The sequence below is a fragment of the Staurois parvus genome, unplaced genomic scaffold, assembly GCF_062004578.1.
Source record: "Staurois parvus isolate SC_StPar_1 unplaced genomic scaffold, SC_StPar_1.0 ptg000903l, whole genome shotgun sequence".
NCBI classification, from domain to species: domain Eukaryota; kingdom Metazoa; phylum Chordata; class Amphibia; order Anura; family Ranidae; genus Staurois; species Staurois parvus.
Window position 1 is genome coordinate 2,340,749 of NW_028318699.1, and position 26,732 is coordinate 2,367,480.

A 26,732-nucleotide genomic window follows, 5' to 3' on the forward strand; every position below is an offset into this window, starting at 1 on the left:
AACTGATGGAGAAGAGAAACATTGGAATACTAGTCAGTACCAGGGTGCAAAAGTGTATTTGCTTTGTAAGAATAAATCACCTCTACTGTTGGGTGTCCTACATGTGTGGATGTTGCTTCGTTATATAAAACTATTAGAATAGTTTTTCACATTTTAGAATGGGGTACCTTGGGACTGTCCATAACTTTAAAGGGTGCCTCGGGACTGTCCATAATTTTAGAGGGTGCCTTGACTGAAAAAAGGTTGAGAAACACTGCCTTAGAGAGCTTTTTATTGATTACTGTCTTTGACAAATATTACGTGGTTTGCTAAAAAAAAACTTTTGAAAAATATTGTGCATATTATGCTTGGTTTCTCGGTGCTACAATTAGTATTCCTTTTTCCTCATTTCCATACTTCTTGACTAAGTTCGAAGGCCAGGCAGTGCGTTAAGATTACACAATTTGCTCTGGCAAAATTCCACATTAATTCAAATGGAACCACAAATTTCAAACCTGCTGGATCTTCTGCATCTCCATAACTTCATCCATACCCAATACTAGCATAAGTTAACCCCTAAACTAATCACTAATGTGACCCCTTCTGTGGGATTCTCATCTGGTTTAACATTAGTAGCAGCCACCATAGCTGGGTCTTGAAGGAAAACTACCCGAATCCACAACACAATGTTAAGAAGTATTTCTCCATTGATCAACAGCCACGGTCAAGGTACAGTGGATATAAAAAGTCTACACACCCCTGTTAAAATGTCAGGTTTCTGTGATGTAAAAAAAATGAAACAAAGATAAATCATTTCAGAATTTTTTCCACCTTTAATGTGATCTATAAACTGTACAACTCAATAGAAAAACAAACTGAAATCTTTTAAGAGGGGGGAAGTAAAAATAAAAAACAAAAATAATGTGGTTGCAGAAGTGTCCCCTCTTATAACTGGGGATGTAGCTGTGTTCAGAATTAAGCAACCACACTCAAAATCATGTTAAATACGGGTGAAACTCAAAAAATTAGAATATCGTGCAAAAGTTCATTTATTTCAGTAATGCAACTTAAAAGGATAGACTCATTACATGCAAAGCAAGATGGTTCATGTCGTGATTTGTCATAATTGTGATGATTATGGGTTACAGCTCATGAAAACCCCAAATCCACAATCTCAGAAAATGAGAATATTGTGAAAAGGTGCAATATTCTCGGCTCAAAGTGTCCCACTCTAATCAGCTAATTAAGCCATAACACCTGCAAAGGGTTCCTGAGCATTTAAATGGTCTCTCAGTCTGGTTTAGTAGGAATCACAATCATGGGAAAGACTGCTGACCGGAAAGTTGTGCAGAAAACCATCATTCAAACGGTAATTGCAAAAGAAGTTGGATGTTCCCAAAGTGCTGTATCAAAGCACATTAATAGAAAGTTATGTGGAAGGGAAAAGTGTGGAAGAAAAAGGTGCACAAGGAGCAGGGATGACCACAGCCTGGAGAGGATGGTCAGGAAAAGGCCATTCAAAAGTGTTGGGGACTTTCACAAGGAGTGGACTGAGGCTGGAGTCAGTGCATCAAGAGCCACCACACACAGACGGATCCTGGACATGAGCTTCAAATGTCGTATTCCTCGTCAACCCGCTCCTGAACAACAATGTCAGAAGCGTCTTACCTGGTCTAAAGAAAAACAGACCTGGTTTGTTGCTCAGTGGTCCAAAGTCCTTTTTTCTGATGAGAGCAACTTTTGCATCTCATTTGAAAACCAAGGACCCAGAGTATGGAGGAAGAATGGAGAGGCACACACTGCAAGATGCTTGAAGTCCAGTGTGAAGTTTCCACAGTCTGTGTTGATTTGGGGAGCCATGTCATCTGCTGGTGTTGGTCCACTGTGCTTCATTAAGTCCAGGGTCAATGCAACCGTCTACCAAGAGATTTTGGAGCACTTCATGCTTCCTTCTGCAGACGAGCTTTATGGGGATGCTGACTTCATTTTGCAGCAGGACTTGGCACCTGCCCACACTGCCAAAAGCACCAAAACCTGGTTCAATGACCGTGGGATTACTGTGTTTGATTGGCCAGCAAACTCGCCTGACCTGAACCCCATAGAGAATCTATGGGGCATTGCCAAGAGAAAGATGAGACATGAGACCGAACAATGCAGAGGAGCTGAAAGCCGCTATAGAAGCATCCTGGTCTTCCATAACACCTCAGCAGTGCCACAGACTGATAGCTTCCATGCCACACCGCATTGAGGCAGTAATTGCTGCAAAAGGGGCCCAAACCAAGTACTGAGTACATATGCATGCTTATACTTTTCAGAGCTCCGATATTGTTCTATGTACAATCCTTGTTTTATTGATTGCATGTAATATTCTCATTTTCTGAGATTGTGGATTTGGGGTTTTCATGAGCTGTAAGCCATAATCATCACAATTATGACAAATCACGGCTTGAACTATCTTGCTTTCCATGTAATGAGTCTATCTCATATACCGTATTTGCCGGCGTATAAGACGACTTTTTGACCCTTGAAAATCTTCTCAAAAGTCGGGGGTCGTCTTATACGCCGGTACACATGTTAGGGGGGCTGCGGCATTAAGTTCAGGGGTTTGCAGGGGCTGACGTCTCTTACCTGGATCCAGTCCCACGACGATCCGGTCCAGGAAGCGCGGCGTCTCCTTCAGTTCGGCCACTGGATGTTCGTGCGGCTGCGCGGCTCCGCCTCCTCACCGGTGATTGGCCGCCAGAACTGTAGCTCAGGAAAGGCACACAGGCGGCCAATCACCGGCGAGGGGGCGGAGCCGAGCGGCCCCGCGAAAATTGAGTGCCAGAGCCGCAGGTAAGTGCTCTGTGTAGAGGTGCTGCTGCAACCACATATGCTGGCTGCAGCAGCACCATACGAGAACAGGGTCAGCAAGTCTCAGTGGGAGGAATAGTGCCCCATCATTGGTGTCACTGATACCAATGATGGGGCACTATTCCTCCCACTGATACCAACGATGGGGCACTATTCCTCCCACTGACACCAACGATGGGGCACTATTCCTCCCCCCCACTGACACCAACGATGGGGCACTATTCCCCCCCCCACTGACACCAACGATGGGGCACTATTCCTCCCCCCACTGACACCAATGATGGGGCACTATTCCACCCCTCACTGACACCAATGATGGGACACCATTCCTCCCACTGACACCAATGATGGGGCACTATTCCTGCCACTGATACCAATGATGGGGCACCTATTCCCCCCACTGATACCAATGATGGGGCACTATTCCTCCCACTGATGCCAATGATGGGGCACCATTCCTGCCACTGATACCAATGATGGGGCACCTATTCCCCCCACTGATACCAATGATGGGGCACTATTCATCCCACTGATACCAATGATGGGGCACTATTCCTCCCACTGACATCAATGATGGGGCACTATTCCTCCCACTGGTGTGCATTGGAAGAGGGGTAGTCTTATACGGCGAGTATAGCCCAAACACTACATTTTAGCAGGAAAAGTAGGGGGGTCGTCTTATACGCCCAGTCGTCTTATACGCCGGCAAATACGGTATTAGTTTCACCTTTTAAGTTGCATTACTGAAATAAATGAACTTTTGCACGATATTCTAATTTTTTGAGTTTCACCTGTAGGAGTCAGCACACATATGCCGTCATTTAATCACTTCAGGTCCAGACACTTTTACCCCCTTCCTATCCAGGCCAATTTTCAGCTTTCATTGCTATCACACTTTGAATGACAATTGTGCGGTCATGCAACACTGTACCCATATGACTTTTTTAGCATTTATTTTAGACAGATAAAGCCTTATTTTGGTGGTATTTATTCACCACTGAGATTTTTATTTTTTTTGCTATGTTTTTTCTTATAAAATTTTGCAAATAAATAATATTTCATCATAAATGTTGGCCAAAATTTATTCTGTTATCTTTTTAGTAAAAAAAAAATAACCCAAATTAGTTTATAACCAAAAATTATAATTTTTAAACAGCTTGTCATATGGTACAAGGCTGTTGTGAATAGCCTTGTACCATGTGACCTCTGTGATCATTCACAGATTTCACACATAGTAAGCAATGATGTCAGAAGTAACATCTTGCTTACTACTCTGCATGTGATCACTGATTGGCCAATCAGTGATCACATGATCGAGACCTCGTACAGACGATCGGTGTTCCACTGTGTCCGGAGGACACAGCAGGCACCGGATTGCGGTGCTGCGCGCTCCCAGGGAGCACGCACAAGCAGGGGGCGGGGAGGCCATTTATAAACAGTCACCCGCCCCTGCACTGTCACTGTCTGGCCGTTTACATACAATGGCCGGATGGGAGGTGGTTAAAGTGCCTCTGATTAACCCCAAATAAAGTTCAGCTGTTCTAGTTGGTCTTTCCTGCCATTTTCTTAGTCGCATCCTGCAGTAAAAGCCATGGTCCGTAGGGAGCTTCCAAGGCATCAGAGGGATCTCATTGTTAAAAGGTATCAGTCAGGAGAAGGGTACAAAATAATTTATAAGGCATTAGATATACCATGGTCCTTGAATTGGTGATCAGTAAGAAAATGTTTCAGAATGACACCCATACATTCAGCTAAAAAGATCATTAGTGTCATGTTGTTGGCTCTACCAAGTGGCAGTAGACCTGGAACTATGGAGGCATCATCAGGTGGGAGGTCAATCAGCCACATCTCAAGGAATCCCTAGCAAAGTCAGGAGGAACCCTAGTTGAGAATGGCTGGTGTACACTTCAAAACGAGTCAGCAATGGTAGCCCATATATTTCTAACCTGTTTCACTTTAAAAGAACTGAAGATTATATGTTTTTTTTGTATCACTGATTGCGGGTACATTAGACACAGTTAGGTTAATGATTTGTGGCTTTTTGGAAGCAATTTTCACTTTAAAAAAATATGGATTCAATTGGGGCCTTTTAGTAACCAGTTCTATAAATGTAGAAAAAAATAAACATACATACAGTTGTGTTCAAAATAATAGCAGTCAGACATCACTAACCTGATCAATCACTATTTTTGGTAGAAATGATATTTCTACATGGCAAATAATTTACTAGCAGGTGTAGTAGAGTAATAGAAATCCAACAGACCCAACAGTCATGACATGCATGCTGCTAATTAGAGATGAGCGAAGAAATGAAAAATTCGATTCGACTGATTCGGCGAATTCGTGGACAATATTTGATTCGAGTCGAATAAATTCGCTGTGAATTTAACTTAAAAAAGGGTGTTTCTAGGCTTCAGAGAGACTTAATATTAGTGCAGAACACTGTACCTTTAATTTAAATGCCCTTGGAGTCTGCTGGGGAAGAGAAATAATACTGTCACTCAGTATGACATGCAGATGAGTGCTGTCGATCTTAGAATCACCGCACACTTCACTCATTTGGCCAGTCACGGGGCCAAAACCAGTGTTTGGAGCCACAGTGTGGCAGTGGAGGCAGCAGCAATGGGAGGCCATACAGCAACCTATGACAAAATGGAAACCAGCAGGAGTGTGAGGAGACCTGAAAGTGGCACATGGCAGAGTGGGAGCAATGGGAGGCGGTACAAGGACCCATGTCACACTGTGGACCCAGCAGCAGCGTGACGAGGCGGTACGGGGGCCCATGGCAGATTTGGGGCCAGGCAGCACCTATGGGAGACCTGTAATCTGCCAGCAACCTATGACAAAATGGAAACCAGCAGGAGTGTGAGGAGACCTGAAAGTGGCACATGGCAGAGTGGGAGCAATGGGAGGCGGTACAGGGACCCATGTCACACTGTGGACCCAGCAGCAGCGTGACCAGGCGGTACGGGGGCCCATGGCAGATTACAGGCCTGGCAGCAGCAATGGGAGGCCCGTAATCTGCCAGCACCCTATGACAAAAAATGGAACACACCAGCAGTGTGTGAGGAGACCTGAAAGTGGCACATGGCAGAGTGTGGCGATGGAGACAGCAGCAATGGGAGGCCGTACAGGGACCCATGAGAGACTGTGGACCTGGCAGCAGCATGAGGAGGCGGTATAGGGGCCCATGGCAGATTAGGGGCCTGGTAGCAGCTATAGGAGGCCCGTAATCTGGCAGCACCCTATGACAAAAAATTGAACACACCAGCAGTGTGTGAGGAGACCTGAAAGTGGCACATGGCATGAGAGACTCTGGACCTGGCAGCAGCATGAGGAGGCGGTATATAGGGGCCCATGGCAGATTAGGGGCCTGGCAGCAGCTATAGGAGGCCCGTTATCTGGCAGCACCCTATGTCCAAAAATTCAACACACCAGCAGTGTGAGGAGACCTGAAAGTGGCACATGTTTGAGGCATGATTCATGGCGGATTTAGTCAGTTGTGTCAGGAACTGGTGGTTTGAAATCCAGACTAATCCACGCCTGATTCATTTTCACAAACGTGAGTCTCTCCACACTTTGGGTGGACAGTCGTGTCCTCCGCGGAGTTGCAATACCTCCTGCCGCACTAAACACGCGCTCCGATGCCACGCTACTGGCCGGGCATGACAGCCTTTCAAGGGCAAATTCAGCTAGTTGGGGCCAAAGGTCAAGTTTCGTTGCCCAGTAGTCAAGGGGATTGTCTACCTCGGTTGGCAGGGTGCTGTCCAAGTAGGCCCAAGCCTGTTGTTTGAGCTCCTGCTCCAGGTCCACCTGATGCTGCTGCTGCTGCTGCGGCTGGTTAGTAGTTTCCTCACTGCGCTGGTGAAGAAAGCTACTCATCATCGACTGCAGACTGAGGCAGCCGCTGCTGGTGGAGCTGCCACTGCTCCTACCACCCCACCCCTCCCCTGCTGCCATGCCAGCGGAACGCGAGCGCACAGGGCCCACAGTGTCTGAGGATGGACGTTGGCGCACAAAGGCAGAGACCAACTGACTACATAGGTGGTTTTTATAGTACGTAATTTTGGCCTCCCTCTCAGCAGGTGTGAAAAAGGCCACCATTTTGGACCGGTAGCGAGGGTCCAACAAGGTGGACAGCCAAAAGTCATCCCTCTGTCTGATGGTTATTATTCGGCTGTCGCTACGCAAGCAACCGAGCATGCTATGGGCCATTTGTGCCAAGGAATGCGAGGGACTCCCTGCCTCCATCTCCACAGCATACTGCCACGGTGCGTCTGGGTCCTCTGTCTCCTCCTCCTCCTCCTCTACCAGATGCTCCTGCTCCTCCACTCCTGTCCGCTGAGTGGAAAAACCACCCATTTCACTCAATAATTCCTGAGCACCAATGTCCTCCTCTACCTCCTCCTCTTCTTCCTGTCCTGCCCCCACAGGGGTCATGTGGCGTTGAGATCTGTGCGCCACGTCTACCGCACCCTGACCAGCCATTGTTAACAGCATTTGTTCCAGGACGTGCAACAGAGGAATGACGTCGTTCATCCCATAGTCCTGCCGACTCACGAATAGCGTGGCCTCCTCAAAGGGCCTGAGCAAGCGGCAGGTGTCACGCATGAGCTGCCAATGGCTGACATCTAAGTTACACAGGGAGTACCTTTATCCGCTTTTAACATCAGGAAATCTGTGATGGCCTTTCGCTGTTCGTAAAGGCGGTCTAACATATGTAGGGTTGAATTCCACCTTGTTGCAACGTCACAGCATGAGGAGTCGGTACGGGGGCCCATGGCAGATTACGTGCCTGGCAGCAGCAATGGGAGGCCTGTAATCTGCCAGCACCCTATGTCAAAAAATTGAACACACCAGCAGTGTGAGGAGACCTGAAAGTGGCACATGGCAGAGTGTGGCTATGGAGACAGCAGCAATGGGAGGCCGTACAGGGACCCATGACACACTCTGGACTTGGCAGCAGCATGAGGAGGCGGTATAGGGGCCCATGGCAGATTAGGGGCCTGGCAGCAGCTATGGGAGGCCCGTAATCTGCCAGCACCCTATGACAAAAAATGTAACACACCAGCAGTGTGAGGAGACCTGAAAGTGGCACATGGCAGAGTGTGGCGATGGAGACAGCAGCAATGGGAGGCCGTACAGGGACCCATGAGAGACTCTGGACCTAGCAGCAGCATGAGGAGGTGGTATATAGGGGCCTATGGCAGATTAGGGGCCTGGCAGCAGCTATAGGAGGCCCGTAATCTGCCAGCACCCTATGTCAAAAAATTCAACACACCAGCAGTGTGAGGAGACCTGAAAGTGGCACATGGCAGAGTGTGGCGATGGAGACAGCAGCAATGGGAGGCCGTACAGGGACCCATGAGAGACTCTGGAACTGGCAGCAGCATGAGGAGGCGGTATATAGGGGCCCATGGCAGATTAGGGGCCTGGCAGCAGCTATAGGAGGCCCGTAATCTGCCAGCACCCTATGTCAAAAAATTCTACACACCAGCAGTGTGTGAGGAGACCTGAAAGTGGCACATGGCAGAGTGTGGCGATGGAGACAGCAGCAATGGGAGGCCGTACAGGGACCCATGAGAGACTCTGGACCTGGCAGCAGCATGAGGAGGCGGTATATAGGGGCCTATGGCAGATTAGGGGCATGGCAGCAGCTATGGGAGGCCCGTAATCTGCCAGCACCCTATGTCAAAAAATTCAACACACCAGCAGTGTGAGGAGACCTGAAAGTGGCACATGGCAGAGTGTGGCGATGGAGACAGATGCAATGGGAGGCCGTACAGGGACCCATGAGAGACTCTGGAACTGGCAGCAGCATGAGGAGGCGGTATATAGGGGCCCATGGCAGATTAGGGGCCTGGCAGCAGCTATAGGAGGCCCGTAATCTGCCAGCACCCTATGTCAAAAAATTCTACACACCAGCAGTGTGTGAGGAGACCTGAAAGTGGCACATGGCAGAGTGTGGCGATGGAGACAGCAGCAATGGGAGGCCGTACAGGGACCCATGAGAGACTCTGGACCTGGCAGCAGCATGAGGAGGCGGTATATAGGGGCCTATGGCAGATTAGGGGCCTGGCAGCAGCTATGGGAGGCCCGTAATCTGCCAGCACCCTATGTCAAAAAATTCAACACACCAGCAGTGTGAGGAGACCTGAAAGTGGCACATGGCAGAGTGTGGCGATGGAGACAGCAGCAATGGGAGGCCGTACAGGGACCCATGAGAGACTCTGCACCTGGCAGCAGCATGAGGAGGCGGTATATAGGGGCCTATGGCAGATTAGGGGCCTGGCAGCAGCTATAGGAGGCCCGTAATCTGCCAGCACCCTATGTCAAAAAATTCAACACACCAGCAGTGTGAGGAGACCTGAAAGTGGCACATGGCAGAGTGTGGCGATGGAGACAGCAGCAATGGGAGGCCGTACAGGGACCCATGAGAGACTCTGGACCTAGCAGCAGCATGAGGAGGCGGTATATAGGGGCCTATGGCAGATTAGGGGCCTGGCAGCAGCTATAGGAGGCCCGTAATCTGCCAGCACCCTATGTCAAAAAATTCAACACACCAGCAGTGTGAGGAGACCTGAAAGTGGCACATGGCAGAGTGTGGCGATGGAGACAGCAGCAATGGGAGGCCGTACAGGGACCCATGAGAGACTCTGGAACTGGCAGCAGCATGAGGAGGCGGTATATAGGGGCCCATGGCAGATTAGGGGCCTGGCAGCAGCTATAGGGGGCCCGTAATCTGGCAGCACCCTATGTCAAAAAATTCAACACACCAGCAGTGTGTGAGGAGACCTGAAAGTGGCACATGGCAGAGTGTGGCGATGGAGACAGATGCAATGGGAGGCCGTACAGGGACCCATGAGAGACTCTGGACCTGGCAGCAGCATGAGGAGGCGGTATATAGGGGCCCATGGCAGATTAGGGGCCTGGCAGCAGCTATAGGAGGCCCGTAATCTGCCAGCACCCTATGTCAAAAAATTCAACACACCAGCAGTGTGAAGAGACCTGAATGTGGCACATGGCAGAGTGTGGCGATGGAGACAGCAGCAATGGGAGGCCGTACAGGGACCCATGAGAGACTCTGGAACTGGCAGCAGCATGAGGAGGCGGTATATAGGGGCCTATGGCAGATTAGGGGCCTGGCAGCAGCTATAGGAGGCCCGTAATCTGCCAGCACCCTATGTCAAAAAATTCTACACACCAGCAGTGTGTGAGGAGACCTGAAAGTGGCACATGGCAGAGTGTGGCGATGGAGACAGCAGCAATGGGAGGCCGTACAGGGACCCATGAGAGACTCTGGAACTGGCAGCAGCATGAGGAGGCGGTATATAGGGACCCATGGCAGATTAGGGGCCTGGCAGCAGCTATAGGGGGCCCGTAAACTGGCAGCACCCTATGTCAAAAAATTCAACACACCAGCAGTGTGTGAGGAGACCTGAAAGTGGCACATGGCAGAGTGTGGCGATGGAGACAGATGCAATGGGAGGCCGTACAGGGACCCATGAGAGACTCTGGAACTGGCAGCAGCATGAGGTGGCGGTATATAGGGGCCCATGGCAGATTAGGGGCCTGGCAGCAGCTATAGGAGGCCCGTAATCTGCCAGCACCCTATGTGAAAAAATTCAACACACCAGCAGTGTGAAGAGACCTGAATGTGGCACATGGCAGAGTGTGGCGATGGAGACAGCAGCAATGGGAGGCCGTACAGGGACCCATGAGAGACTCTGGAACTGGCAGCAGCATGAGGAGGCGGGGTATATAGGGGCCCATGGCAGATTAGGGGCCTGGCAGCAGCTATAGGAGGCCCGTAATCTGCCAGCACCCTATGTCAAAAAATTCTACACACCAGCAGTGTGTGAGGAGACCTGAAAGTGGCACATGGCAGAGTGTGGCGATGGAGACAGCAGCAATGGGAGGCCGTACAGGGACCCATGAGAGACTCTGGACCTGGCAGCAGCATGAGGAGGCGGTATATAGGGGCCTATGGCAGATTAGGGGCCTGGCAGCAGCTATGGGAGGCCCGTAATCTGCCAGCACCCTATGTCAAAAAATTCAACACACCAGCAGTGTGAGGAGACCTGAAAGTGGCACATGGCAGAGTGTGGCGATGGAGACAGATGCAATGGGAGGCCGTACAGGGACCCATGAGAGACTCTGGAACTGGCAGCAGCATAAGGAGGCGGTATATAGGGGCCCATGGCAGATTAGGGGCCTGGCAGCAGCTATAGGAGGCCCGTAATCTGCCAGCACCCTATGTCAAAAAATTCTACACACCAGCAGTGTGTGAGGAGACCTGAAAGTGGCACATGGCAGAGTGTGGCGATGGAGACAGCAGCAATGGGAGGCCGTACAGGGACCCATGAGAGACTCTGGACCTGGCAGCAGCATGAGGAGGCGGTATATAGGGGCCTATGGCAGATTAGGGGCCTGGCAGCAGCTATGGGAGGCCCGTAATCTGCCAGCACCCTATGTCAAAAAATTCAACACACCAGCAGTGTGAGGAGACCTGAAAGTGGCACATGGCAGAGTGTGGCGATGGAGACAGCAGCAATGGGAGGCCGTACAGGGACCCATGAGAGACTCTGCACCTGGCAGCAGCATGAGGAGGCGGTATATAGGGGCCTATGGCAGATTAGGGGCCTGGCAGCAGCTATAGGAGGCCCGTAATCTGCCAGCACCCTATGTCAAAAAATTCAACACACCAGCAGTGTGAGGAGACCTGAAAGTGGCACATGGCAGAGTGTGGCGATGGAGACAGCAGCAATGGGAGGCCGTACAGGGACCCATGAGAGACTCTGGACCTGGCAGCAGCATGAGGAGGCGGTATATAGGGGCCTATGGCAGATTAGGGGCCTGGCAGCAGCTATGGGAGGCCCGTAATCTGCCAGCACCCTATGTCAAAAAATTCAACACACCAGCAGTGTGAGGAGACCTGAAAGTGGCACATGGCAGAGTGTGGCGATGGAGACAGCAGCAATGGGAGGCCGTACAGGGACCCATGAGAGACTCTGGACCTAGCAGCAGCATGAGGAGGCGGTATATAGGGGCCTATGGCAGATTAGGGGCCTGGCAGCAGCTATAGGAGGCCCGTAATCTGCCAGCACCCTATGTCAAAAAATTCAACACACCAGCAGTGTGAGGAGACCTGAAAGTGGCACATGGCAGAGTGTGGCGATGGAGACAGATGCAATGGGAGGCCGTACAGGGACCCATGAGAGACTTTGGAACTGGCAGCAGCATGAGGAGGCGGTATATAGGGGCCCATGGCAGATTAGGGGCCTGGCAGCAGCTATAGGAGGCCCGTAATCTGCCAGCACCCTATGTCAAAAAATTCTACACACCAGCAGAGTGTGAGGAGACCTGAAAGTGGCACATGGCAGAGTGTGGCGATGGAGACAGCAGCAATGGGAGGCCGTACAGGGACCCATGAGAGACTCTGGACCTGGCAGCAGCATGAGGAGGCGGTATATAGGGGCCTATGGCAGATTAGGGGCCTGGCAGCAGCTATGGGAGGCCCGTAATCTGCCAGCACCCTATGTCAAAAAATTCAACACACCAGCAGTGTGAGGAGACCTGAAAGTGGCACATGGCAGAGTGTGGCGATGGAGACAGATGCAATGGGAGGCCGTACAGGGACCCATGAGAGACTCTGGAACTGGCAGCAGCATGAGGAGGCGGTATATAGGGGCCCATGGCAGATTAGGGGCCTGGCAGCAGCTATAGGAGGCCCGTAATCTGCCAGCACCCTATGTCAAAAAATTCTACACACCAGCAGTGTGTGAGGAGACCTGAAAGTGGCACATGGCAGAGTGTGGCGATGGAGACAGCAGCAATGGGAGGCCGTACAGGGACCCATGAGAGACTCTGGACCTGGCAGCAGCATGAGGAGGCGGTATATAGGGGCCTATGGCAGATTAGGGGCCTGGCAGCAGCTATGGGAGGCCCGTAATCTGCCAGCACCCTATGTCAAAAAATTCAACACACCAGCAGTGTGAGGAGACCTGAAAGTGGCACATGGCAGAGTGTGGCGATGGAGACAGCAGCAATGGGAGGCCGTACAGGGACCCATGAGAGACTCTGCACCTGGCAGCAGCATGAGGAGGCGGTATATAGGGGCCTATGGCAGATTAGGGGCCTGGCAGCAGCTATAGGAGGCCCGTAATCTGCCAGCACCCTATGTCAAAAACTTCAACACACCAGCAGTGTGAGGAGACCTGAAAGTGGCACATGGCAGAGTGTGGCGATGGAGACAGCAGCAATGGGAGGCCGTACAGGGACCCATGAGAGACTCTGGACCTGGCAGCAGCATGAGGAGGCGGTATATAGGGGCCTATGGCAGATTAGGGGCCTGGCAGCAGCTATGGGAGGCCCATAATCTGCCAGCACCCTATGTCAAAAAATTCAACACACCAGCAGTGTGAGGAGACCTGAAAGTGGCACATGGCAGAGTGTGGCGATGGAGACAGCAGCAATGGGAGGCCGTACAGGGACCCATGAGAGACTCTGGACCTAGCAGCAGCATGAGGAGGCGGTATATAGGGGCCTATGGCAGATTAGGGGCCTGGCAGCAGCTATGGGAGGCCCGTAATCTGCCAGCACCCTATGACAAAAAATGGAACACACCAGCAGTGTGAGGAGACCTGAAAGTGGCACATGGCAGAGTGTGGCGATGGAGACAGCAGCAATGGGAGGCCGTACAGGGACCCATGAGAGACTCTGGACCTAGCAGCAGCATGAGGAGGCGGTATATAGGGGCCCATGGCAGATTAGGGGCCTGGCAGCAGCTATAGGAGGCCCGTTATCTGGCAGCACCCTATGTCCAAAAATTCAACACACCAGCAGTGTGAGGAGACCTGAAAGTGGCACATGTTTGAGGCATGATTCATGGCGGATTTAGTCAGTTGTGTCAGGAACTGGTGGTTTGAAATCCAGACTAATCCACGCCTGATTCATTTTCACAAACGTGAGTCTCTCCACACTTTGGGTGGACAGTCGTGTCCTCCGCGGAGTTACAATACCTCCTGCCGCACTAAACACGCGCTCCGATGCCACGCTACTGGCCGGGCATGACAGCCTTTCAAGGGCAAATTCAGCTAGTTGGGGCCAAAGGTCAAGTTTCGTTGCCTAGTAGTCAAGGGGATTGTCTACCTCGGTTGGCAGGGTGCTGTCCAAGTAGGCCCAAGCCTGTTGTTTGAGCTCCTGCTCCAGGTCCACCTGATGCTGCTGCTGCTGCTGCGGCTGGTTAGTAGTTTCCTCACTGCGCTGGTGAAGAAAGCTACTCATCATCGACTGCAGACTGAGGCAGCCGCTGCTGGTGGAGCTGCCACTGCTCCTACCACCCCACCCCTCCCCTGCTGCCATGCCAGCGGAACGCGAGCGCACAGGGCCCACAGTGTCTGAGGATGGACGTTGGCGCACAAAGGCAGAGACCAACTGACTACATAGGTGGTTTTTATAGTACGTAATTTTGGCCTCCCTCTCAGCAGGTGTGAAAAAGGCCACCATTTTGGACCGGTAGCGAGGGTCCAACAAGGTGGACAGCCAAAAGTCATCCCTCTGTCTGATGGTTATTATTCGGCTGTCGCTACGCAAGCAACCGAGCATGCTATGGGCCATTTGTGCCAAGGAATGCGAGGGACTCCCTGCCTCCATCTCCACAGCATACTGCCACGGTGCGTCTGGGTCCTCTGTCTCCTCCTCCTCTACCAGATGCTCCTGCTCCTCCACTCCTGTCCGCTGAGTGGAAAAACCACCCATTTCACTCAATAATTCCTGAGCACAAATGTCCTCCTCTACCTCCTCCTCTTCTTCCTGTCCTGCCCCCACAGGGGTCATGTGGCGTTGAGATCTGTGCGCCACGTCTACCGCACCCTGACCAGCCATTGTTAACAGCATTTGTTCCAGGACGTGCAACAGAGGAATGACGTCGTTCATCCCATAGTCCTGCCGACTCACGAATAGCGTGGCCTCCTCAAAGGGCCTGAGCAAGCGGCAGGTGTCACGCATGAGCTGCCAATGGCTGACATCTAAGTTACACAGGGGAGTACCTTTATCCGCTTGTAACATCAGGAAATCGGTGATGGCCTTTCGCTGCTCGTAAAGGCGGTCTAACATGTGTAGGGTTGAATTCCACCTTGTTGCAACGTCGCAGATCAGGCGATGCTGTGGAATTCCGTTCTGCCGCTGCAGCTCAATGAGGGTGTTCTTTGCGGTGTAGGAATGGCTGAAATGCATGCACAGTTTACGTGACATTTTAAGGATGTCTTGCAGTGGGATGGTGGATTTTAGGAACCGCTTGACAACCAGATTGAACACGTGAGCCATGCATGGCGCATGGCACAACCTTCCTTGACGCAGAGCAGACACCATGTTCTTTCCGTTGTCGGTCAACATGGTTCCGATTTTCAGTTTGCGCGGAGACAGCCATCTGTCGATTTCTCTGTTCATTACACTCAGCAGTTCCTCCCCTGTGTGACTACGTTCGCCAAGGCATACCAGGTGCAGCACAGCGTGACACCGTTGCGCCCTGCACATGTGATATGCCGGTCGGCCGACATGCTCAAAGACTGGCCCACCATCTCTTCTACATGTGAATGCAGGGCTGGCACTGCCTTTTGGGCAAAGAAATGACGGCTTGGCACTCTCCACCGCGGCGCGGCACAAGCCATCATTTCTCGGAAAGGTGCTGAGTCCACCAGTTGGAAAGGGAGGGACTGCAGCACCAGCAACTTGGACAGGAGGACGTTCAGCTTTTGCACCGTCGGGTGCGTGCTCGCAAACTGTTGTCTCTTGGAAACGGATTCCAAGAAAGACTGTTGACGGAATCCGAGAAGAGGAGTAGCAGGAGAAGGAGCATCTGAACGAGCGGAAGATGCCAACGAGCGACAACTCCCCTCAGCAGAGGTGTTGGAGCCTTGACTGGCTGATAGAGGGTAATTGACGACGTCGGGTGACGGAGCAAGTAACGGAGCGGGTGATGGAGCGGGGGCTGGGGCAGGCAGAACCGCCGTATCTTTATCACGGTTTTCCCAGGCCAACGAATGGTGACGCTGCATATGCTGACGCAACGCTGTAGTCCCAACATGGGCCCCCTGGCCACGCTTGCATTTCTGGCCACATAGTCGACATACGGCTACGTTTACTTCCTCGGGCGGCTTGACGAAAAATTTCCACACCACCGAGTAGGAAACTTTGCCCCCGCTACTCCTCACTGGCTGACTGCTACTTCCTCCGTGCGCAGCGGCACCACTACTGGCCGTGGTGGTAGGCTGCAGTGGAGCTGGTGCTCTACTCCGTGGCCGTTTGGCTCCACTGACACTGATGCGACCCTGCTGCCTCCTGGGCAACCCACCGACTGTTTCGCTCGCTGCCAAGCTGGCACCCTCTTCTCCTGATGATGCGGAAGAAATTGCCTGATGACGACGAGGCAGCCAAGTGCGATCAACCTCCTCATCATCAGGTACGGTCTCCGCCTCACTACTAGCCCCCTCGGCTGCGTCTGGGTCAGGAGACAGACCTGTCTCTAGACCGGCTACAGAGCCACTCTCCTCGCCAGTACTTCTTCGCCTGGCTGCTGAAAAGGCCGATGTCTCCCCCCGTTCCTGACCGCCCTCTGTTAGCTCTTCCTCACTGTACAGTGGGGCTGAGCCCACAGCATGCGATACTTCGCTTGGTGAGGGAACAGCAAAGGACAGGGGCAGGTAGAGGACATGTGATTTCAGTGGGCTTGCTCCCGGGCCATGCCAACTAACGGTTGTGTCTGACGTACCCACCGACCGTTGGCTGTAGGTGTCAGAGGTGACCTGGGAAGAGGAAGACGACCGAGCCAACCAATCAATGACGGCATGGTTCTCGGTGGAGACACGACCGCTGGATGACACCGGGAGCACTGGCCTCTGGCTGCGAATAGTGCTGCCTCGACCCCTTCCTCTGCTGCCACGTCTGCTCGCTCCTAAAAAATTGCCTCCTCTGCATGTTGTCTGACATACTCTTTAATTCAACGATTATGTGTCCCTGAGTAACAATTCTCTGGCACTCCGTAACAATTCTGTCTGTCCCTGAGTAACAATTCTCTGGCACTCAGTAACAATTCTGTCTGTCCCTGAGTAAAAATTCTGTGGCCCTAAGTAAAGTTTCTGTGGCCCTGAGTAACAATTCTCTGGCACTCCGTAACAATTCTGTCTGTCCCTGAGTAACAATTCTCTGGCACTCAGTAACAATTCTGTGTCTGTGCGAGTAACAATTCTGTGGCCCTAAGTAAAGTTTCTGTGGCCCTAAGTAACAATTCTCTGGCACTCAGTAACAATTCTGTCTGTCCCTGAGTAACAATTCTCTGGCACTCCGTAACAATTCTGTCTGTCCCTGAGTAACAATTCTCTGGCATTCAGTAACAATTCTGTCTGTCCCTGAGTAACAATTCTCTGGCACTCAGTAACAATTCTGTCTGTCCCTGAGTAAAAATTCTGTGGCCCTAAGTAAAGTTTCTGTGGCCCTGAGTAACAATTCTCTGGCACTCCGTAACAATTCTGTCTGTCCCTGAGTAACAATTCTCTGGCACTCAGTAACAATTCTGTCTGTCCCTGAGTAAAAATTCTGTGGCCCTAAGTAAAGTTTCTGTGGCCCTGAGTAACAATTCTCTGGCACTCCGTAACAATTCTGTCTGTCCCTGAGTATGAATTCTGTGGCCCTAACTAGCGTTTCTTTGTCCCTAAGTAACAGTTCTGTGGCCCTGAGTAACAATTCTGTGTCTGTGCGAGTAACAATTCTGTGGCCCTAAGTAACAGTTCTGTGGCCCTCAGTAACAGTTCTGTGTCTGTGCGAGTAACAATTCTGTGTCTGTGCGAGTAACAATTCTGTGGCCCTAAGTAACAGTTCTGTGGCCTTCAGTAACAATTCTGTGTCTGTGCGAGTAACAATTCTGTGTCTGTGCGAGTAACAATTCTGTGGCCCTAAGTAAAGTTTCTGTGGCCCTAAGTAACAATTCTCTGGCACTCAGTAACAATTCTGTCTGTCCCTGAGTAACAATTCTCTGGCACTCAGTAACAATTCTGTCTGTCCCTGAGTAAAAATTCTGTGGCCCTAAGTAAAGTTTCTAGGGCCCTGAGTAACAATTCTCTGGCACTCAGTAACAATTCTGTCTGTCCCTGAGTAACAATTCTCTGGCACTCAGTAACAATTCTGTCTGTCCCTGAGTAAAAATTCTGTGGCCCTAAGTAAAGTTTCTGTGGCCCTAAGTAACAATTCTCTGGCACTCAGTAACAATTCTGTCTGTCCCTGAGTAACAATTCTCTGGCACTCAGTAACAATTCTGTCTGTCCCTGAGTAACAATTCTCTGGCACTCAGTAACAATTCTGTCTGTCCCTGAGTAAAAATTCTGTGGCCCTAAGTAAAGTTTCTGTGGCTCTAAGTAACAATTCTCCTGCACTCAGTAACAATTCTGTCTGTCCCTGAGTAACAATTCTCTGGCACTCAGTAACAATTCTGTCTGTCCCTGAGTAAAAATTCTGTGGCCCTAAGTAAAGTTTGTGTGGCCCTGAGTAACAATTCTCTGGCACTCCGTAACAATTCTGTCTGTCCCTGAGTAACAATTCTCTGGCACTCAGTAACAATTCTGTCTGTCCCTGAGTAAAAATTCTGTGGCCCTAATTAAAGTTTCTGTGGCCCTAAGTAACAATTCTCTGGCACTCAGTAACAATTCTGTCTGTCCCTGAGTAACAATTCTCTGGCACTCCGTAACAATTCTGTCTGTCCCTGAGTAACAATTCTCTGGCACTCAGTAACAATTCTGTCTGTCCCTGAGTAACAATTCTCTGGCACTCAGTAACAATTCTGTCTGTCCCTGAGTAAAAATTCTGTGGCCCTAAGTAAAGTTTCTGTGGCCCTGAGTAACAATTCTCTGGCACTCCGTAACAATTCTGTCTGTCCCTGAGTAACAATTCTCTGGCACTCAGTAACAATTCTGTCTGTCCCTGAGTAAAAATTCTGTGGCCCTAAGTAAAGTTTCTGTGGCCCTGAGTAACAATTCTCTGGCACTCCGTAACAATTCTGTCTGTCCCTGAGTATGAATTCTGTGGCCCTAACTAGCGTTTCTTTGTCCCTAAGTAACAGTTCTGTGGCCCTGAGTAACAATTCTGTGTCTGTGCGAGTAACAATTCTGTGGCCCTAAGTAACAGTTCTGTGGCCCTCAGTAACAGTTCTGTGTCTGTGCGAGTAACAATTCTGTGTCTGTGCGAGTAACAATTCTGTGGCCCTAAGTAAAGTTTCTGTGGCCCTCAGTAACAGTTCTGTGTCTGTGCGAGTAACAATTCTGTGTCTGTGCGAGTAACAATTCTGTGGCCCTAAGTAAAGTTTCTGTGGCCCTAAGTAACAATTCTCTGGCACTCAGTAACAATTCTGTCTGTCCCTGAGTAACAATTCTCTGGCACTCAGTAACAATTCTGTCTGTCCCTGAGTAAAAATTCTGTGGCCCTAAGTAAAGTTTCTGTGGCCCTGAGTAACAATTCTCTGGCACTCCGTAACAATTCTGTCTGTCCCTGAGTAACAATTCTCTGGCACTCAGTAACAATTCTGTCTGTCCCTGAGTAAAAATTCTGTGGCCCTAAGTAAAGTTTCTGTGGCCCTGAGTAACAATTCTCTGGCACTCCGTAACAATTCTGTCTGTCCCTGAGTATGAATTCTGTGGCCCTAACTAGCGTTTCTTTGTCCCTAAGTAACAGTTCTGTGGCCCTGAGTAACAATTCTGTGTCTGTGCGAGTAACAATTCTGTGGCCCTAAGTAACAGTTCTGTGGCCTTCAGTAACAATTCTGTGTCTGTGCGAGTAACAATTCTGTGTCTGTGCGAGTAACAATTCTGTGGCCCTAAGTAAAGTTTCTGTGGCCCTAAGTAACAATTCTCTGGCACTCAGTAACAATTCTGTCTGTCCCTGAGTAACAATTCTCTGGCACTCAGTAACAATTCTGTCTGTCCCTGAGTAAAAATTCTGTGGCCCTAAGTAAAGTTTCTGTGGCCCTAAGTAACAATTCTCTGGCACTCAGTAACAATTCTGTCTGTCCCTGAGTAAAAATTCTGTGGCCCTAAGTAAAGTTTCTGGGGCCCTGAGTAACAATTCTCTGGCACTCAGTAACAATTCTGTCTGTCCCTGAGTAACAATTCTCTGGCACTCAGTAACAATTCTGTCTGTCCCTGAGTAAAAATTCTGTGGCCCTAAGTAAAGTTTCTGTGGCCCTAAGTAACAATTCTCTGGCACTCAGTAACAATTCTGTCTGTCCCTGAGTAACAATTCTCTGGCACTCAGTAACAATTCTGTCTGTCCCTGAGTAAAAATTCTGTGGCCCTAAGTAAAGTTTCTGGGGCCCTGAGTAACAATTCTCTGGCACTCCGTAACAATTCTGTCTGTCCCTGAGTAACAATTCTCTGGCACTCAGTAACAATTCTGTCTGTCCCTGAGTAAAAATTCTGTGGCCCTAAGTAAAGTTTCTGTGGCCCTAAGTAACAATTCTCTGGCACTCAGTAACAATTCTGTCTGTCCCTGAGTAACAATTCTGTCTGTCCCTGAGTAAAAATTCTGTGGCCCTAAGTAAAGTTTCTGTGGCTCTAAGTAACAATTCTCTGGCACTCAGTAACAATTCTGTCTGTCCCTGAGTAACAATTCTCTGGCACTCAGTAACAATTCTGTCTGTCCCTGAGTAAAAATTCTGTGGCCCTAAGTAAAGTTTCTGTGGCCCTGAGTAACAATTCTCTGGCACTCCGTAACAATTCTGTCTGTCCCTGAGTATGAATTCTGTGGCCCTAACTAGCGTTTCTTTGTCCCTAAGTAACAGTTCTGTGGCCCTGAGTAACAATTCTGTGTCTGTGCGAGTAACAATTCTGTGGCCCTAAGTAACAGTTCTGTGGCCCTCAGTAACAGTTCTGTGTCTGTGCGAGTAACAATTCTGTGTCTGTGCGAGTAACAATTCTGTGGCCCTAAGTAAAGTTTCTGTGGCCCTCAGTAACAGTTCTGTGTCTGTGCGAGTAACAATTCTGTGTCTGTGCGAGTAACAATTCTGTGGCCCTAAGTAAAGTTTCTGTGGCCCTAAGTAACAATTCTCTGGCACTCAGTAACAATTCTGTCTGTCCCTGAGTAACAATTCTCTGGCACTCAGTAACAATTCTGTCTGTCCCTGAGTAAAAATTCTGTGGCCCTAAGTAAAGTTTCTGTGGCCCTGAGTAACAATTCTCTGGCACTCCGTAACAATTCTGTCTGTCCCTGAGTAACAATTCTCTGGCACTCAGTAACAATTCTGTCTGTCCCTGAGTAAAAATTCTGTGGCCCTAAGTAAAGTTTCTGTGGCCCTGAGTAACAATTCTCTGGCACTCCGTAACAATTCTGTCTGTCCCTGAGTATGAATTCTGTGGCCCTAACTAGCGTTTCTTTGTCCCTAAGTAACAGTTCTGTGGCCCTGAGTAACAATTCTGTGTCTGTGCGAGTAACAATTCTGTGGCCCTAAGTAACAGTTCTGTGGCCCTCAGTAACAGTTCTGTGTCTGTGCGAGTAACAATTCTGTGTCTGTGCGAGTAACAATTCTGTGGCCCTAAGTAACAGTTCTGTGGCCTTCAGTAACAATTCTGTGTCTGTGCGAGTAACAATTCTGTGTCTGTGCGAGTAACAATTCTGTGGCCCTAAGTAAAGTTTCTGTGGCCCTAAGTAACAATTCTCTGGCACTCAGTAACAATTCTGTCTGTCCCTGAGTAACAATTCTCTGGCACTCAGTAACAATTCTGTCTGTCCCTGAGTAAAAATTCTGTGGCCCTAAGTAAAGTTTCTGTGGCCCTAAGTAACAATTCTCTGGCACTCAGTAACAATTCTGTCTGTCCCTGAGTAAAAATTCTGTGGCCCTAAGTAAAGTTTCTGGGGCCCTGAGTAACAATTCTCTGGCACTCAGTAACAATTCTGTCTGTCCCTGAGTAACAATTCTCTGGCACTCAGTAACAATTCTGTCTGTCCCTGAGTAAAAATTCTGTGGCCCTAAGTAAAGTTTCTGGGGCCCTGAGTAACAATTCTCTGGCACTCCGTAACAATTCTGTCTGTCCCTGAGTAACAATTCTCTGGCACTCAGTAACAATTCTGTCTGTCCCTGAGTAAAAATTCTGTGGCCCTAAGTAAAGTTTCTGTGGCCCTAAGTAACAATTCTCTGGCACTCAGTAACAATTCTGTCTGTCCCTGAGTAACAATTCTGTCTGTCCCTGAGTAAAAATTCTGTGGCCCTAAGTAAAGTTTCTGTGGCTCTAAGTAACAATTCTCTGGCACTCAGTAACAATTCTGTCTGTCCCTGAGTAACAATTCTCTGGCACTCAGTAACAATTCTGTCTGTCCCTGAGTAAAAATTCTGTGGCCCTAAGTAAAGTTTCTGTGGCCCTGAGTAACAATTCTCTGGCACTCCGTAACAATTCTGTCTGTCCCTGAGTATGAATTCTGTGGCCCTAACTAGCGTTTCTTTGTCCCTAAGTAACAGTTCTGTGGCCCTGAGTAACAATTCTGTGTCTGTGCGAGTAACAATTCTGTGGCCCTAAGTAACAGTTCTGTGGCCCTCAGTAACAGTTCTGTGTCTGTGCGAGTAACAATTCTGTGTCTGTGCGAGTAACAATTCTGTGGCCCTAAGTAAAGTTTCTGTGGCCCTCAGTAACAGTTCTGTGTCTGTGCGAGTAACAATTCTGTGTCTGTGCGAGTAACAATTCTGTGGCCCTAAGTAAAGTTTCTGTGGCCCTAAGTAACAATTCTCTGGCACTCAGTAACAATTCTGTCTGTCCCTGAGTAACAATTCTCTGGCACTCAGTAACAATTCTGTCTGTCCCTGAGTAAAAATTCTGTGGCCCTAAGTAAAGTTTCTGTGGCCCTGAGTAACAATTCTCTGGCACTCCGTAACAATTCTGTCTGTCCCTGAGTAACAATTCTCTGGCACTCAGTAACAATTCTGTCTGTCCCTGAGTAAAAATTCTGTGGCCCTAAGTAAAGTTTCTGTGGCCCTGAGTAACAATTCTCTGGCACTCCGTAACAATTCTGTCTGTCCCTGAGTATGAATTCTGTGGCCCTAACTAGCGTTTCTTTGTCCCTAAGTAACAGTTCTGTGGCCCTGAGTAACAATTCTGTGTCTGTGCGAGTAACAATTCTGTGGCCCTAAGTAACAGTTCTGTGGCCCTCAGTAACAGTTCTGTGTCTGTGCGAGTAACAATTCTGTGTCTGTGCGAGTAACAATTCTGTGGCCCTAAGTAACAGTTCTGTGGCCTTCAGTAACAATTCTGTGTCTGTGCGAGTAACAATTCTGTGTCTGTGCGAGTAACAATTCTGTGGCCCTAAGTAAAGTTTCTGTGGCCCTAAGTAACAATTCTCTGGCACTCAGTAACAATTCTGTCTGTCCCTGAGTAACAATTCTCTGGCACTCAGTAACAATTCTGTCTGTCCCTGAGTAAAAATTCTGTGGCCCTAAGTAAAGTTTCTGGGGCCCTGAGTAACAATTCTCTGGCACTCAGTAACAATTCTGTCTGTCCCTGAGTAACAATTCTCTGGCACTCAGTAACAATTCTGTCTGTCCCTGAGTAAAAATTCTGTGGCCCTAAGTAAAGTTTCTGTGGCCCTAAGTAACAATTCTCTGGCACTCAGTAACAATTCTGTCTGTCCCTGAGTAACAATTCTCTGGCACTCAGTAACAATTCTGTCTGTCCCTGAGTAAAAATTCTGTGGCCCTAATTAAAGTTTCTGTGGCCCTAAGTAACAATTCTCTGGCACTCAGTAACAATTTTGTCTGTCCCTGAGTAACAATTCTCTGGCACTCAGTAACAATTCTGTCTGTCCCTGAGTAAAAATTCTGTGGCCCTAATAACGTTTCTGTGGCCCTAAGTAACAATTCTCTGGCACTGAGTAACAATTCTGTCTGTCCCTGAATATGAATTCTGTGGCCCTAACTAGCGTTTCTTTGTCCCTAAATAACGATTCTGTGGCCCTCATTAACAAGTCTGTGTCCCTGAGTAATGGTTCTCTGTCCCTAAGTAACTTTTCTCTGTCCCCAATTATCGTTTCTGTGGCCCTAACTCTGTCCCTGTCCCTAGTACAGAGCGGTCTGCCTCTGTTCAATGACTGCAGGCAAATGAAGAATTCCAAAATGGCCGCTATTTATAGCTCGACCATTACACAGTGCTGGCTGGCTGGCTGCTGATTGGCTGATGCGATCACATGTCGTTGAGGAATGCATTATGGGTCAGCGCGCCTTGTCTGCGCGCCTTCCCAGGCATCCCCGCTCCGTCGCCGCACATGTCAGCCGCCATTTTCTGAAAAATTTCGATTCACGCGTCCGAATTAGGCTATTTTTCGGATTCGGCACGAATCGAAATTTTTCCGATATTCGACTCGAATTCCACTTCGGATACTTCGATTCGCTCATCTCTACTGCTAATTCTGTGTAATTGAATCACTCATTGAAAGGGGCATGTTCAAAATAATAGCAGTGTGGAGTTCTATTAGTGAGGTCATTCATTCTTTGAAAAACAGGTGGCAATTACTGCCCTTATTTAAGGAAGGAAGGCAGCAAATGTTGTACATGCTGGTTACAGTGCATTTCTCTCTGAAATTCCGAGGAAAATGGGTCGTTCCAGACATTGTTCAGAAGAACAGCGTACCTTGATTAAAAAGTTGATCGGAGAGGGGGAAACATATAAAGTGCAGAAAATGATAGGCTGCTCAGCTAAAATTATCGCAAATGATTTAAAATGGCAATCAAAACCTGAAAGACGTGGAAGAAAGAGAAAAACTACCATTCGAATGGATAGAATAGCCAAAATGGCAAGGACTCAGCCAACAATCAGCTCCAGGAAGATGAAAGAAGGTGTAAAGTTCCCTGTGAGTACTGTTACAATTAGAAGGCGCCTATGTGAAGCCAAGCTATCTGCAAGAAGCCCCCGCAAAGTCCCACTGTTGAAAAAAAGACATGTGCTGAAGAGGTTACAATTTGCCAAAGAGCACATTGACTGGCCTAAAGAGAAATGGCGCAACATTTTGTGGACTGATGAAAGTAAGATTGTTCTTTTTGGGTCTAGTGGCCGGAGACAGTTTGTCAGACGACCCCCAAACACTGAATTCAAGCCACAGTACACTGTGAAGACAGTGAAGCATGGTGGTGCAAGCATCATGATATGGGGATGTTTCTCATACTACGGTGTTGGGCCTATTTATCGCATACCAGGGATCATGGATCAGTTTGAATACATCAGAATACTTGAAGAGGTCATGCTGCCTTATGCTGAAGAGGAAATGCCCTTGAAATGGGTGTTCCAACAAGACAACGACCCCAAACACACCAGTAAACGTGCAACATCTTGGTTCCAGACCAACAAGATTGATGTTATGGAGTGGCCAGCCCAATCCCCGGATCTTAATCCAATAGGAAACTTGTGGGGTTACATCAAAAATGCAGTTTCTGAGGCAAAACCAAGAAATAGAGAAGAACTGTGGAATGTAGTCCAATCATCCTGGGCTGGAATACCTGATCACAGGGGCCAGAAGTTGGTTGACTCCATGCAACACAGATGTACAGCAGTTCTCAGAAACCGTGCGACTACAACCAAATATTCATTAAGTGATTCCAAGGAAAGCAAAATCTTCAAACATTTTTCAGTTTATATAGTGAATGTTTGAGTTTGTAAAGCAGAATACAAACACTGCTATTTTTTGAACAGTCTAATATTAATTTTTCTTAAATTTTTTTTTAGAGGAACAACACAAATTTGATATATTTTTCTTCATGTTTTGATTTGGAATAGAATGTGTCGTGTTCCCAATGCATTTGTGTGTATGGAAATAAAAGCTATTAGAAGGATTTTGAGCTTTAGTCACTTTTTTCAACACACTGCTATTATTTTGAACACAACTGTACATACAAAATATACATATGCCATTAACATGGATTCGGTTGGATAAATGTATAGATTTAAACAGCATTGCTTGGTTTGGTATTGGATTATTTTTGGTATAGCGCTGTTTTAGTTTTTGTCTTTTAACTATATTACACACAGATCAGTTCCATCATGTATGTACACCTGGCTTTCAATTTTTTTTTTCCTTTCTGTAAAGCAGCAGAATTCTACGTGTCACTGCAGATAGTACACATGGTTGCTCTGAAGCCGAATAATTTGCAATAGAGAAGTGAAACAACCAGGTGTGTATGCACTGGTCCGATGGACTCAGTGTCCCTCCCTGACAGCATACACTGAAACTTTTTTTTATTCTTTTATTGCATAAAGTTATGCATTAGAATAATAAACATAAAAAAATATACAAAAAAAAAAAATTTAGGAGTGCATTAAAAAGCAGTCTTTAATATACTAATGTGTGGGGATCTTCACAATGTAATTTGTAAGTTTACACACCTAAAGATTGTTCAGATTAATAACAGTAGACTAGAAATAACTGAAATACAATGTGGAAATACATATACCAGAATTCATATTTTACAATAAGGCCCCTTCCACGTGGGACAGACTCCGCCAGCTCAGCGGGGGTATCTGAGCAGGAGGATGGCTGGTCTTTGTCCGCTCTGCTTATGCAGAGCGGACACAACCCGCTGTCTTCTATGAACGGTTGGGTGTAAATGGACCACCTATCCATGGACCACCTGTCCATTTACACCCGACTGCCATCCCATTTGATCTACTAGACAAATGGGGAAAAGATCCCCATCTGTCTCTTTTTATCAGATAAGATCGGATGTAGGCGGGTGTAAACGGACACAAAGATAATGTAGGGTCTGATCAGGTCCGCCTAAGAAACTGACAGGCGGACCCAATCGGTCTGCCCATGTGAAAGGGGCCTTAGAGTTTGGGTTATTAAATTTAAAAAAAAAATTGCACCTACTGGGACCATACAGTTTG